At 40.4% G+C, this 12,711-nt stretch overlaps 1 protein-coding gene across 3 annotated transcripts in view; it reads left to right on the top strand.

Annotated features, from left to right (window-relative positions):
• The window catches only part of Plcb1 (phospholipase C beta 1), a 675,841-nt gene that overhangs the window by 71,539 nt on the left and 591,591 nt on the right, over positions 1-12,711 (top strand). The window contains exon 1 of one of the 3 annotated variants that reach the window (XM_038329999.1): positions 6,589-6,702. The exons of the other annotated variants lie outside the window; for them this stretch is intronic. The gene's annotated coding sequence lies outside the window, so the exon portion shown is untranslated. Of the gene's footprint in view, positions 1-6,588; positions 6,703-12,711 lie in introns of those variants that run through there. 3 annotated transcript variants of the gene reach the window in all.

Here is a 12,711-nt window from a genome sequence, read left to right as displayed (position 1 = left end):
GTCTCACAGGGACACTCAGAACTGCTTGGTTTTTCTTCTTATTTTAAGAAAGCAGAAACATCTTGAGCATTGATAGGCCATAATGTAATTTATCAAGCTTAAGACAGCATCTGAACTTTTGATTCATTGTATTAATTGATAAAATATATAGTTCTTTCAAAAATGACATGTAAGCCATGGGATTTTACTCAGCTGTCGAGAAAAATGAATTGTGAGAACAGAGGAAAGCAAATGGAATTGGAAAGGGTTCTATTGGGTGAGGTGATGCCATCTCAGAAAGACTGAAATCAGATATTCTTCTTATGGGACCCCAATTTTCATGTTCATATGCTTATAAATAAGGGGTCGTGAGAGAGTGTCCATCTGTGAAATGAGATGTGATGCTGAGAGAGGGGAGCAAGGATATTGAGAAAGTAATGGTCAAATGTGATTTGGAAGTGGAAGGAAGGCCGCTAGAGTGGGGTAGGAAGAGAAGGGAAGGAGAGAAAAACTAAGAACAAAGTTTGTTTGAAAAATGTTGTAGTGAAATTCAATTCTTTGTAAGCTAGTAAAAACTTCATAAATAAATAAATACATAAAATATCAACACATACTTCATTAGCAGGCAGATATGCTTTTTAAGTGATACAATTATTTTATATTTAATTTTTTAATGATTTATAAATAGTGTGTATGGATTTGTTGTAGGAAAGCTGCTTGTTTGTTTCCAGGCCACCCAGACTCCTGAAAGAATCACACAGAAACTATATCATTTAAATCACTGCTTGACCAATCACTCAAGCGTATTGCTAGCTAGCTCTTATATCTAGAATGAATCCATCTTTATTCATCTGTATATTGCCATGCAGTTATGACTTACTGGCAAGGTTCTGACTCATCTTTTCCTGTTGGTGGCTACATGGCGTCTCTTCAGACTCTGTCTTCTTTCTCCCAGTATTCAGTTTAGTTTTCCCTGTCTACCTCTATTCTGCCCTGTGCAAGTCTAAGACAGTTTATTAAACAGTGGTAGTCATGGCATACAGAGGGGAATTCCACATCACCTCTCCTTTTCTTTTTGAATAAAAAAGAAGGTTTTAACTTTAACATAGTAAAATTACATTTAACAAAACAGGTATCAAGCAAGAATTACAGTTATAACATTTATATGTACTTTATCTTTTATCATAATTAGGGAAAACTAAATTATAATTATATATTCTTCAACTCCATCAAAGTCTCCAGAAGGATACAATATTACCTAAGTAAACAGGAAGTGCATTGTAAGCAACTTTCAAAACTCTAGAATTGACAGAGACATCTTGCTGCTTGGACAGTCACCCAAAATTCTTCTGTATCATTGGGACATCCATCTTCAGCACACAGGCCTATAGTATCTAGCAGGCTTTTCCAGGAAGCAGGGAATTTCAAAGATAGTTCTGTCTATATTGACAATTTGTCAGTCACTTTTTCTGTGTCCTGCAAAATGTCTAGCAGACTATTTCATGAAGAAGGAACCTTGAAGGATCGTCTCATCGTTTCTAGGCAGCTTTAACAGTCATCTCTCCATGGGTACTGCATGTCCAGCTCACATAGCATAATATCAAGCATTCCAGGCACGAGCAGTCTCTTGCCCAAATGGCCAACAAACTCCATAAGGAGCCTCTTTGATGCCCATCATCCTCTTGAAGTAGATTGGTGCTGCCAGAAGCAGATGTGTCTCATTGTCATGAAAACTCCCAACTTCTTAAAACAATTTAAATGCCATATTTTGAAAGTCTCTGAAAGATTTGAAGAATACCTATCTAACTGAAATATATCTCTGTACATCTAGAAAACCTAACTAACATGACTATAGGCTTGACGATCATAAATGACTTTTTATTAACCTCTATTTCTTAATTATACGTTATATTTTTAAATGAGCTTCAAAAATGCAATATCTTAATCAAGAACAGAAATATATACATATATACATATATACATATATATATATATATATATAAATAATAAGATTGACCTAAAATTTTTATCAATAGACCAAGATCCATACCAATGCAAATTTCTATAGCATATCCCCCTTTAAATATAAACAAAAACTTATAAACAATCTTTTAGGGAATTTGGACATAGTTCTCTCTAAACTGCTTCCTGCTTTTTGTTGGATGAAGTAATTTTGGGGGGTGTTGCAGGCGACCTTTCAGGGGGTCTTGTTTCATCAAACCACATTAGTCTGGAAGAAATTCACAGGTTCTCATCTTCTGTGGAAACAATAGCAAAACTCTTGGCAAGGTTCCAGCTGGCACCTCACGTCTTTCCCCCTCTGTCAGCTCCATGGCATCTCTTCAACTCCACCTTCTTTCTCCTAGCATTCAGTTTAGTTTTCCTCACAATCCTCTATTCTTCCCTGCTCAGGCCTAAGACAGTTTATTAACCAATGGTATTCACAACGTACAGAGAGGAATCCCACCATAAGGATTCTGTCTAGTTTCTTTTATAAGTAAAACTCACACATACAATTTCAGCCACTGCCAAAAGCTCGGCTCACTGTTCACCAGTGACCAAATATCACCTGTTCAGTGGTGTACATTTGTCTGTGTATCCTTTGAAAGACAGGTTGTGTGCACTTTGACATTTCAAGTTGCTTCTGCATGTGGAGGCTATGAAACAACATCTGTGGATATTCTTTGGGATTCACAACTCAAAGTGTTTTATCAAAATGTATAAGCTTTAACATTCCTTTGATATAATAAAGAGCTGTATTATAATGTAGATGCTTTTATCTTTGTGTATTTGGTGTTGAAGAACAAAATCTTCCTCTTGGGTCACTAATTCCAACTATGTTGTGAACTGAAACTTCACTAAGGATTCTTCAAGTACATTTGAGATTGCACATCCTGTTTCCTGCTAGAATTCACTGTTCCATTGTCTTAGAAGTGCATTTATATATTACTTATTCATGCAGGACTTGTTTTGGAGTCTGCTATTGCACCAAGCCTGGGGCTCCAGTGGTGCACAAAAGTAATATCTCATCGAGCTTAAGGTTTAGTTGGTCAGGGCAAAAGTGCTCATAAGACAATGGCCAGAAAGCATGGGCATTCCTGAACCGAGCCCAAGAGACTCCAGCCTGTGTACAGAGAAGGAACCAAGTGCCTTGAGGGTCCTGGGATATGGGTTTCATGAAAGGACACCAAACACATGATTATTGGTGCCACATCAACCTTTGTAATCAGAGGACTCTAAAGACACCTAGCAAGGCTCTGAGGCAGGAGGCGGCAAAACAAACTGCTAAAGAAAGGCCAGGAGACCAAATCTGTAGCACAGAATTAACCTTGGGCAAAATTAACAGCAGCCTGCCCTCTTGGGCAAATCTGATTATGTCTGAGATGCTGTAGAAGCTGGGGGAGAATGTAAGCAAGGGTAGCAGTAGGGAAAGTTGTGTGTTTGTGTGTCTGTCCCAGGGTGACTGGATTTTTCATTAGCACACATTAAGAAAAATATGAAAAAATTCCTTTAATTTTAGAAAGCTCTGATCTTGCTTATTAACACCTGTTATGCATAGAGACAGAGGATATTTTATAATTCTTTTTCAGGCAATTCTCTTTAATAATGAAGACATCTTCTAATGCTGAATAAGGAAACACTAACAGAGCCATTTCCTATCGGGCAGAGAGTCCCCAGGCAATTTAGCATCCACAACTAACAATTTCCATACAGTGTATTCTTAGCTGCTCTACCAAAACAGGGGCAATAGTAAGCATACTTATGTTTACTATTTGAACATAAAATAGATTTCCAAACTCCCTGATAAAGGAGCTGAGAATGCTGAAGGCCAACAGTTGGGGGAGGGAGCTGTCAAAGAGAAGCTTTGGTGTGTATGAATAATAAAGAATTTCACCTTAAAAATGGCTTCATTATCTGTTTACTCCGGCTGTCTTCATTCATCCCAAAGCTGCTACAGTGTGTTCATGCTGCGTCTTCCCTTTGCCTCCTTCCCATGGAGGATGCCGTCTTTCATGCCAGAGACTCCTGGTAGTTCATTCCTTTTGTGTGAGTGATAATGCCCTCTGGTGTGGCCTTTGAGTTGCCCTTTAAACCGTCCTGTGATTAGGAAGGTGGTTTGGGCTGCTGTGCTATTTACCTTTTCTTCACTCTCTGGTAGAGAAAGGATGTGGGCCCGCTTGCTCGTTATTTGGGAGACTGTGCTTTTCTGCACAAGGAAGGCCGTCTGTAGGGTGACCAAGGTTACAGATGGGACCAACTACCTTAAAAATGGTGTTGATGCTGCTGAAAATATGCTGCCTACCGTCTGATTCCTGCCAATGCTCCTGCCTGAAAGCTCTTTCGCCTTCTCAGCACCACAGCGGTGTCTCAAGGCTGCAATGCCCAAGTGTTGTGTTTACTCTCTGAATTGGAGGCCACTTGGAAAATTACGTCTTCTGTTTTTGATCCCTTGACTTTCTGAGATTCCCATTCTGTTTCCTTCCTTTCCTCTATTCTATAACGAAGAGGTATGTCACAGACTCCCACTGTAATTCGTCTCTTCTGAATGTGTCTGTGAATTTTGGAAGTCCAGGGAAGAATAGTTGAGATAAAATCTGAATGACCTGTATGTGAAGATCCTTGAGAGGGGGCACCCTTGTTTTTTGTCGTACTGAGTTGCCAACTGGGAGCCAGCTGGGAGCCATTGTAAGCTTGGGGAGGGTGGGGAGGGTCAGGAATTTTCCCTTGAGAAAGCTTGGTAGTTACTGTTCTGGCCCCTCTTGAATAAGACTGCCAGGTGTTATTCAATGCATTCGGAAATCTCCACCCACAGTCTTACTTTGAGGGAAAGGCTGACATGCACACTGAGAGCTTTGGATCTCTTTGACTGCCTTGAACTTAGTACACTCAAGGCTGTCGACATTGTTGGGTTGTATAGACCAGGAATTGAGCTTCCATTCAAATCCTGCATGAGTGAATCAGCCTCAGAACTCTGGCTGAACAGCCTTGGGAAATGCTCAGATAGGAAGAATATCAGACAGTCCACTAACTTTGAGTTTTACTTGTGCCTCTGTTTATAGGCCTCTGAAATCCGCAGGAAGGTGCAGGGTGCACAGCATGAGTAACAGACGCATTTGACATGGGTGCATTTGCAATCATCCCTCTTTTTATTCCTTTCACTTAGAAGGGCTATTTATGTGATTTTTGAGGAGTTTGTTAAAATTAGATATTTTAAGATTCTTTTGACATTTTACATGATTGTAGGACATGGGGACATAAGTTCAGGAAAGCTGGAAGGCTCTCACAGTTGAAGAAATGCCATATTTGGGAGTCTTTGGCAAAGTTTAATGTAAACTGTATGTTTTGTGCTTAAGAAATCTTTATAACAGAATTATGAATAGCCACCACTCTTTGCACATGGTCTTGTGTTTACAGGATAAATTAAGAAAAGTCTTTGAACAATATGGAGTTTTAGGTTGAAGAAAAAAATGAGGGCTAAAATTGGATCAAAGGTCATCGTGGGTCTCAGACTGAGTCTCAGGCTCTCGGGGTCACTCCTGAAGCTGAAGAGAATGTTCTAGGATTCCAAAATGATCCCGGTTGTGTTCCGTTTTGATGCCCACTGGGAGGGGCTTCCAAAACAGACAAGATTTCACTGTTGGATTTGTCTTTAAACATGCAGTTCTAAGTACAGCTAGGAAATGGGTGATATTTGTGTAGCTCTTGAAAGCGGATCAGAATTCATAGCATCGCTCAGAGAAAGGTCATTTTCTGGTAAGTAACACATCTTCATTTTCCGGGAGGTCAGAGATAGGCCCTCACACCTGTTAAAAATAAATTACAGAACCACACAGACCAGGGCATATAAAACTACGAAGTACTTCCTTCACCACATGTGAATATAAAAAGTGTTTTCTGCCTGTGGTGGCTATGTGGAAATCCTGTACCCAAACTATGGGTGTGTGTGTGTGGGGGGGGGGGGTAGATCACTTGTCTGTAATATGCACGGTCCTGGGTTTAATACCTTGCATCTGCTCAAAAGCAAAAACGAATAACCTTCAAATACTGTGATCACTCCTTTCTAAAGGTGACATTATTGCAAGTCATTCATAGAACATATCCTTTATGCACATCTGCATGTGTGTGTGTGCGTGTGTGTGTGTTTATGTATGTGCACATGTGTGGGGTGAATGTGTATGTTTGTGACTGGAGACCAAGACTGACATCGGGTGTCCTTCCTCTATTACTGTCCTTCTTAATTATTTGATCTTATTGGGTCTCTCCCCGAAGCTGTACCTCATCAGTTCGCTCAGACTAGTTAGCCAGCAAACACCTAAGACCCATTTATCTCCCCCTCTCCAAGGGCTAGAACTGCAGGAATGCTCCACATGCCTGGTTTACATGGGAGTTGTAAACTTGGGTCCTCATGCTTATATAGCAAGAACTTTACTGACTGAGCCTTTTCCCTAGTTTTAGCATCTCCTTTTTAAAACAACTGTACCATTTCCGCATAAGCCATAGTGTGTCACAATTCTGCAGGAAGTCTGCGAATGTAGGGTTTGGCATTAGTTCAGGGTATCATCTTCCAGTAAGTGTGTGCAAAGTCCAGTTTGTGTCACACGACATTCCAGAGTTGGAGGAAAAATAACCTGATTAATTGACCTTAAAGAAAGCGCAAGAGAAAACGGAGGGATTCGATCCAAGAGGGAGAAGTGGGGGTGAGATGAATATCCTGCTTGCATTGTGAGTAGAGGGAGAGCCCCACTCTGGGTATTCCAGGTGAAGAGAAAGAGACATGGTGCAGCAAGATGGTGGGAAGAGTAGGAAGAAATTGCTGGGATTTGTGCTCATGACCTGAAACTTCTTACCAAAGAAATGAAGAGATCTGCCAATAGTATAATACAAAGTTGAGGATCTTAAGGAGAGGTAGAAGTTACTGGATGTACTCACTACCAAAGTGCATTTTTAATCCATAAATACTATAGCATGTGTTAATGGTGCACGGAGACAGATCCCCAGCTCTGTTTTCATTTACAGGAAGCAGAGCATAAATAAGCCTTTGCTATGGCAAGTCTAGAGCTCAAAGGGAGCATGTCATGGGTGGACCTGTCTGTGTGCATTAAGGCTGCATAGTTGAGTGTTGGTTCTGCAGCCAGACTGCATTTTCCAGTTCTTGCCACTTACCTCTGTTGCCTTGGGACAATTCTTTATGCTTTCAGTTTCCTCTTAGCTGAACTTGGAATAAAAATAATGACACCCACTTCACAGAGTTATTTTTAAGGTTAAATATTTGTAGACTGTCTTGGTAGAGGGCAAATAGTCTCTAAGTATTGATAATGGAAATAGTCTGCCGAAATCTTGGTGGAGACCTCCAAATGCCGTGCACTGCCACCCCCCCCCCCCCCCCCCCCCCCCCCCCCCCCGTGTCTGAGTTCGGTGCACTTTTACCCTGTTACCGAGCTTCGGGCAAGGGGGCTGGAGGTTAAAATACACAGACACACACAGACAGAGAGACAGCGACACGGGTCATCCTTGAATTCCCCAAGAATGCCCCCTTTATTGTGTTCAGGGGCAGATTTTATAGAGATAGCCACGCCCCAGCCAAACCCACCAGAAACCACTCTCCTGCCATCAGGAACTCCTGAAGGTCTCGTGCTCAGAGCAGCTGTAGGCACTCAGGTCAGGGGATTACAAGAAATTCAGGATCTGGGGTCTCACTGCTCCCAACAGTAGTCAGACAGATAGACCCAATCCAGACTGTCGCAGGGAACAGAGACGATGAAAGGCCGGTTTTAGGTGGAGTCCATTCTAAGCCAAAGAGTATTCTAGGTTTCGCAGGGCTTGGGGTTGTTCCATTAGTTGGGGAATCATATTCACATCCATGGCACATGTAGCAAAGGAGACATTCATTTAAACGATCCAAGGTTACACGTCACTCCCGCTCTATCTTCCATATAATTAGGTGTCTGAGTTTTATTATGTGCTGTGTTTTTTTTTTTTTTTTTTTTTTTTTTTTTTTTTTTTTTTTTTTTTGTTGTTTTTCGAGACAGGGTTTCTCTGCAGCTTTTTTAGAGCCTGTCCTGGAACTAGCTCTTGTAGACCAGGCTGGCCTCGAACTCACAGAGATCTGCCTGCCTCTGCCTCCCGAGTGCTGGGATTAAAGGCGTGCGCCACCACCGCCCGGCCGTGCTGTGCTTTATAAGAGGGTAGTTACCTAGTTAGTGAAGGACAGTGTCTCCTTAGCTTTGCTCAGAAAATTTCTGAAAACTAGTTACCATGCCAGAACTTTGGTGACAATCGCTGGGGTTTTTAGTTACCGCTGTCATTGAGCTTTTCTTTCTGAATGCAAACACCTCTAGACTTCCATTTCTTCTAGAGGAATTAAGGCCAAACAAACATATTGACACGCATATGTTGTGGGAATAATTTACTTCCCTTTTGTTTCTTTTTTTTTTTTTTTTTTTTTTTTTTTTTTTTTGGTTTTTCGAGACAGGGTTTCTCTGTGGCTTTGGAGCCTGTCCTGGAACTAGCTCTTGTAGACCAGGCTGGTCTCAAACTCACAGAGATCTGCCTGCCTCTGCCTCCCGAGTGCTGGGATTAAAGGCGTGCGCCACCACCGCCCGGCTCCCCTTTTGTTTCTTTACAAGAATGATGTTTTGTTTGGTTTTGAGATTATATGAGTGACTGAAGAGGTTACTTTATCAATGAATGTTAGTTTATAAGAAGTGTTAGTTGTTAGAAGTGTGGCTCATACATACATAGGGGAACCTCTAGTACCAGCAAAGGCCCTGGGGCATGTGTCCGTCAGAGGTAAGGAGCTTCAATATCTTGAGTTGTTCTTTGGCTGCTTTTTTACCAGGAAAGTGTCCTTAAATGGTACATCTTAACTTGCTAAACTCTGGTTTATTGAGTGGTGATATTGACATAATGTTTAAACCATTGTAAGCCAGGCGGAGGTTAATGTCTAGGAGAGCATTCTTTACCCTCAGACAGCAGCTCAGATTTACATCCATACCCATTCTCCATTCTCACACACTCTTAGAGTGAGCTCTGATACAAGATGATGGTTCATTGGCTCCTTATGTGACAGTGACATTATTAAGTGAATGAACAGGAATCTGAATTATCATTTAATAATTATAATACATGTAAAAATTATGTTATTATAAGTCACATGTATATCATGTAGTACACTGTTACTTGAGCAATATATGCTATATATGGCTCATACTACTGTGAACACACTTGATCTTGTTTCAGAGTAGCATATACATTACACATACATTCAAAGAATTTGAGGGATTCATAAGTTATCTTTTTCTAAGTTACTTAGAGGTAGTCAATTTTTAATATCTTTATGCCTTTGTTATCTACAATAATACTTAATACAAAAGAAGAGTACAGTGTACCCTTGATGAATGCAAGGCCCTTGTGTTCAAGGGTGGTGGATACAGGCATGAACCAAAGTCACATATTTTGGTCTCTGACTTCAGACGTGCCATCTCACTGAGATTTAGACTTTGATAAGTGACTTTTATAAAGTCTCAGTTTCATCCCTGCAAACTGAAATTAAAAATTCATGCCTAAATTATGTGTAACCTTTCCCAAAAGAAAGACTTGGGATTTGAAATCCACAAGTGCTACCCAAATACAAGATTAATAGTTTCATAAAAAGCATAAAATAAGATTTGGGCACATACAAGTAAGAATGACATACCCATTAGGGTATAATGGTTGAAAAAATGCCTTCTCCAAAATTTATATCTGCCTAGAACTCAGAATGTAACCTTTAGAAATAGAGATTTTTGTGGATGCTCTTAGTTAAGATGCAACATTACTAGATTTGTTTGGGCTTTAAGCCTCATGGCTGGTATCTTGACAAGAACAGAAGGGGACATATTGGGAGGCACAGAATATGGCTTGTGAAAATGGTCTTGGAGGTTGCTGTGGTTTGACGATCTGCCATAGAACATGAAGAATTAAGAAGAAGAAGCAAGCCAGACTTTGCCCCTAGGTCCTGGAAGGGCGAGTGAAGCTCTTCTGTGTCTTTCAACTAAGACTTCTATCCTCCAGAATTGTGAGCAAGCACAGTAGTGTTATTGAATCCTCTTGTTTGCAGCCCTGTGTATATTAGCTCTAGGAATCATCACACCATGCCTTCCTTTGTCTCTTGTGAAGACAGACAAGCTGAGGTGGAATGATGTCTGGTGTCCTGACCTCACGACTACATACTTGGCTTTCTATAGAGAAACAGCTATCTTGAGATTTAAGGGCACCACCAGCTTTGGGGCCCGACATAGATAGGATCTCTTTCCACCATCGTCCACACTCCTCTTCCCATCTGCAAACTTGAGTAAAATAAGCTGCTTGTAGCTTACTCATTGCTATGAAAATTAAGTGAGTTAATATGCACAGCTTGAGTATGTTTGCACAAATAGCTTAGATGATACCTTCCAGAAGTCTGTGAGAATTACTATAAACTGAGTCACTTGGGACCTTTGTCTGATTCAAGACAGTTCAGTTATATGAGACTAGGGAAAGGTACTGTTTTCCATTTTGATTTAGGACTCTTGATCATTTCTGTAAGAGTATAGGACTTTGCACCTGTCATAAGGATGTAGCCAGGATATTGAGGGAAGCTTTCTTGGTTTACTGTTATTTTCATAGTACATTATCACATCCCTTCCTCCTTCTTCCCCTGCTCTTTTCCCTTCATCTCTTCCTCTTCCTTTCCCTTAATTGCCACTTGCTAGTTCTTAGAAAGAATAAAAAAAAATTGGAAAGTTAGGAGAAACTTGAAAAAAATCTGTGATCCTTGGCTTATAACCCTGTGTGCTTCAAAATAAAGCCAAGCTTTTAGCTGTCTGTCATCATGGGAAGACTCCATCCTGGGTCTTTGAAAGGAAAGGACAGTAAGTCACACTCTCTTGCTAGTCTGTCACTGGCCCTGTGATCATGGGCTGGGCTCTCCTGATGCATATCACTGAATGGTTCTCCATTGGAATTCAAATGGTTTGCAACATTTATAAATGGCAAACAGCATTTATAAAAATGGTATTACAAGAGAAGCTCTGCCCAGGAGTGAAATCCAGGAGTTTTAGTACTTAAAGAAATCTGAAAATGTCACAGTCCATAGACATCTCCACTGAGATGTCTCGGCTGTCATTTTGTATAGTTTCTTAGGATACATTAAAACAAAGGAGATTAAAATTGTGAAAATTTACATTTAGTTAACAGCATGGACACTGAACCAGGTCATATCAAAATCATTTGCCAGACTCTTGCTCATTCCATCTCAGCCGAACAAGATACGTATTCTAACTTTGCTTCAGATAGTACTGTGTGTTAGAAGGAAACTAGCGAAGACACCATGTTTTCAGAACATACTACCCCGCCGCTGATGACTCATCTTGAATATCAGTTTCAGTTTTCTCCAGCGAGGATAACTTCCTGAAACTTCTGCTGTTGCCCTGGTCCATAATGGGAATTTGCTTTCATTACCCGGCTCTGTCCTGTCTTCACTTCTGAGTTTTATCTTTTCTTGAATTTAGAAATCTTGGGTAACATGGTTCCTTCCTTTCAACTCTTTAAAGCAAATCTGTCTCCTCCGTGCCCCCATTTCAGTGAACATTTTCATGATTGTCATTCATCTATAGGAACTATCTCATTTATTCCAGTTAACTTTCCAGATCTTCTCTTAGTCTTTGGTGTTCTCTACATATACCGTGATAAGTCAACACATGATTTTAAAGGGTTTATTTTGCTCAAGCTTGCCAAGATTCTTTATGATGATTGATGTTGTTCAATGATTTGACAAAATTGTGGCCAGTTCTTCAAGTATCCTCTGACATTCTGTCTGTGTCTCTTGTCTGTTATTGACATTGCAGTTTTACACAGAAGATTTTATGTGTCTTAATTTAAATTTCTAAAAACAATTTATTCAGTATTGTAATGTTGCAACCAGTTACAAGTAGATTGGTACTCTTCACTTTAACGGTCTCTGAGATAATTCCAGACCTTCTCTGTATTCTATGCCTCATTTTGGTAATGAATATTGTTCAACTAGACAACAAATATATGTGTGTAATCTTTATGTAAGCATGCTGTGACCGTAGTATTAGAGTAGTTAAATTGCCATTGTACTCATGAGTGACATACATGCCCCCATTTACACGCTGGCTATTCTAAATCAAACAGCTTGGTCCAGTTCCCATGATTGGTAAACACTGCACCCTTCCTGGAGCGCCTGGTAGTACCTCTGTGAATTCCAGCTCAGCCCTGGCATCATGCTGTTTTCCTGCCTGTGTTCTATGTTAGGACTTGGTAGCATTTCAATGGCAGAGATTATAATACAGCGCTTCTAAAGTGTCTCACCCAATAAGATTCCAAACCCTAGGTTTCCTTCAAATGTTTGTATTGTCTCACAGTTCCATTAGAACAAGCTGTAAGACCTCTATGTCCCAAGCAAGGCCAGCAAGTTGGCAAGCTCCCTGGAAGTCTGCCATCTGGAGAAACACCCATGAGCAGTCCTGCCTGAAGCCCTGGTAAAGGCCCAGCACTGACCTCTTGGTCTTTCTTTTCCATTTTCTCCTTTCCCCTTTTCCTTTCAGAAAATGGAAGAATGTCTTTGTTATTGATTGTGAGGTGTATAAACTTTTGAAATTTGGCAATTGAGCATTAAACTTGTTTTAATGTGCACATTTGCTTTTGTTGAATGAAGTCCAGGTCTCTTCATTTCCCAGGGCACAAAAT

This window comes from Arvicola amphibius, chromosome 5 (assembly GCF_903992535.2).
Source record: "Arvicola amphibius chromosome 5, mArvAmp1.2, whole genome shotgun sequence".
NCBI lineage: Eukaryota > Metazoa > Chordata > Mammalia > Rodentia > Cricetidae > Arvicola > Arvicola amphibius.
Note: the sequence above shows the minus strand (reverse complement) of the source record. Positions and strands in the feature narration are given on the sequence as shown.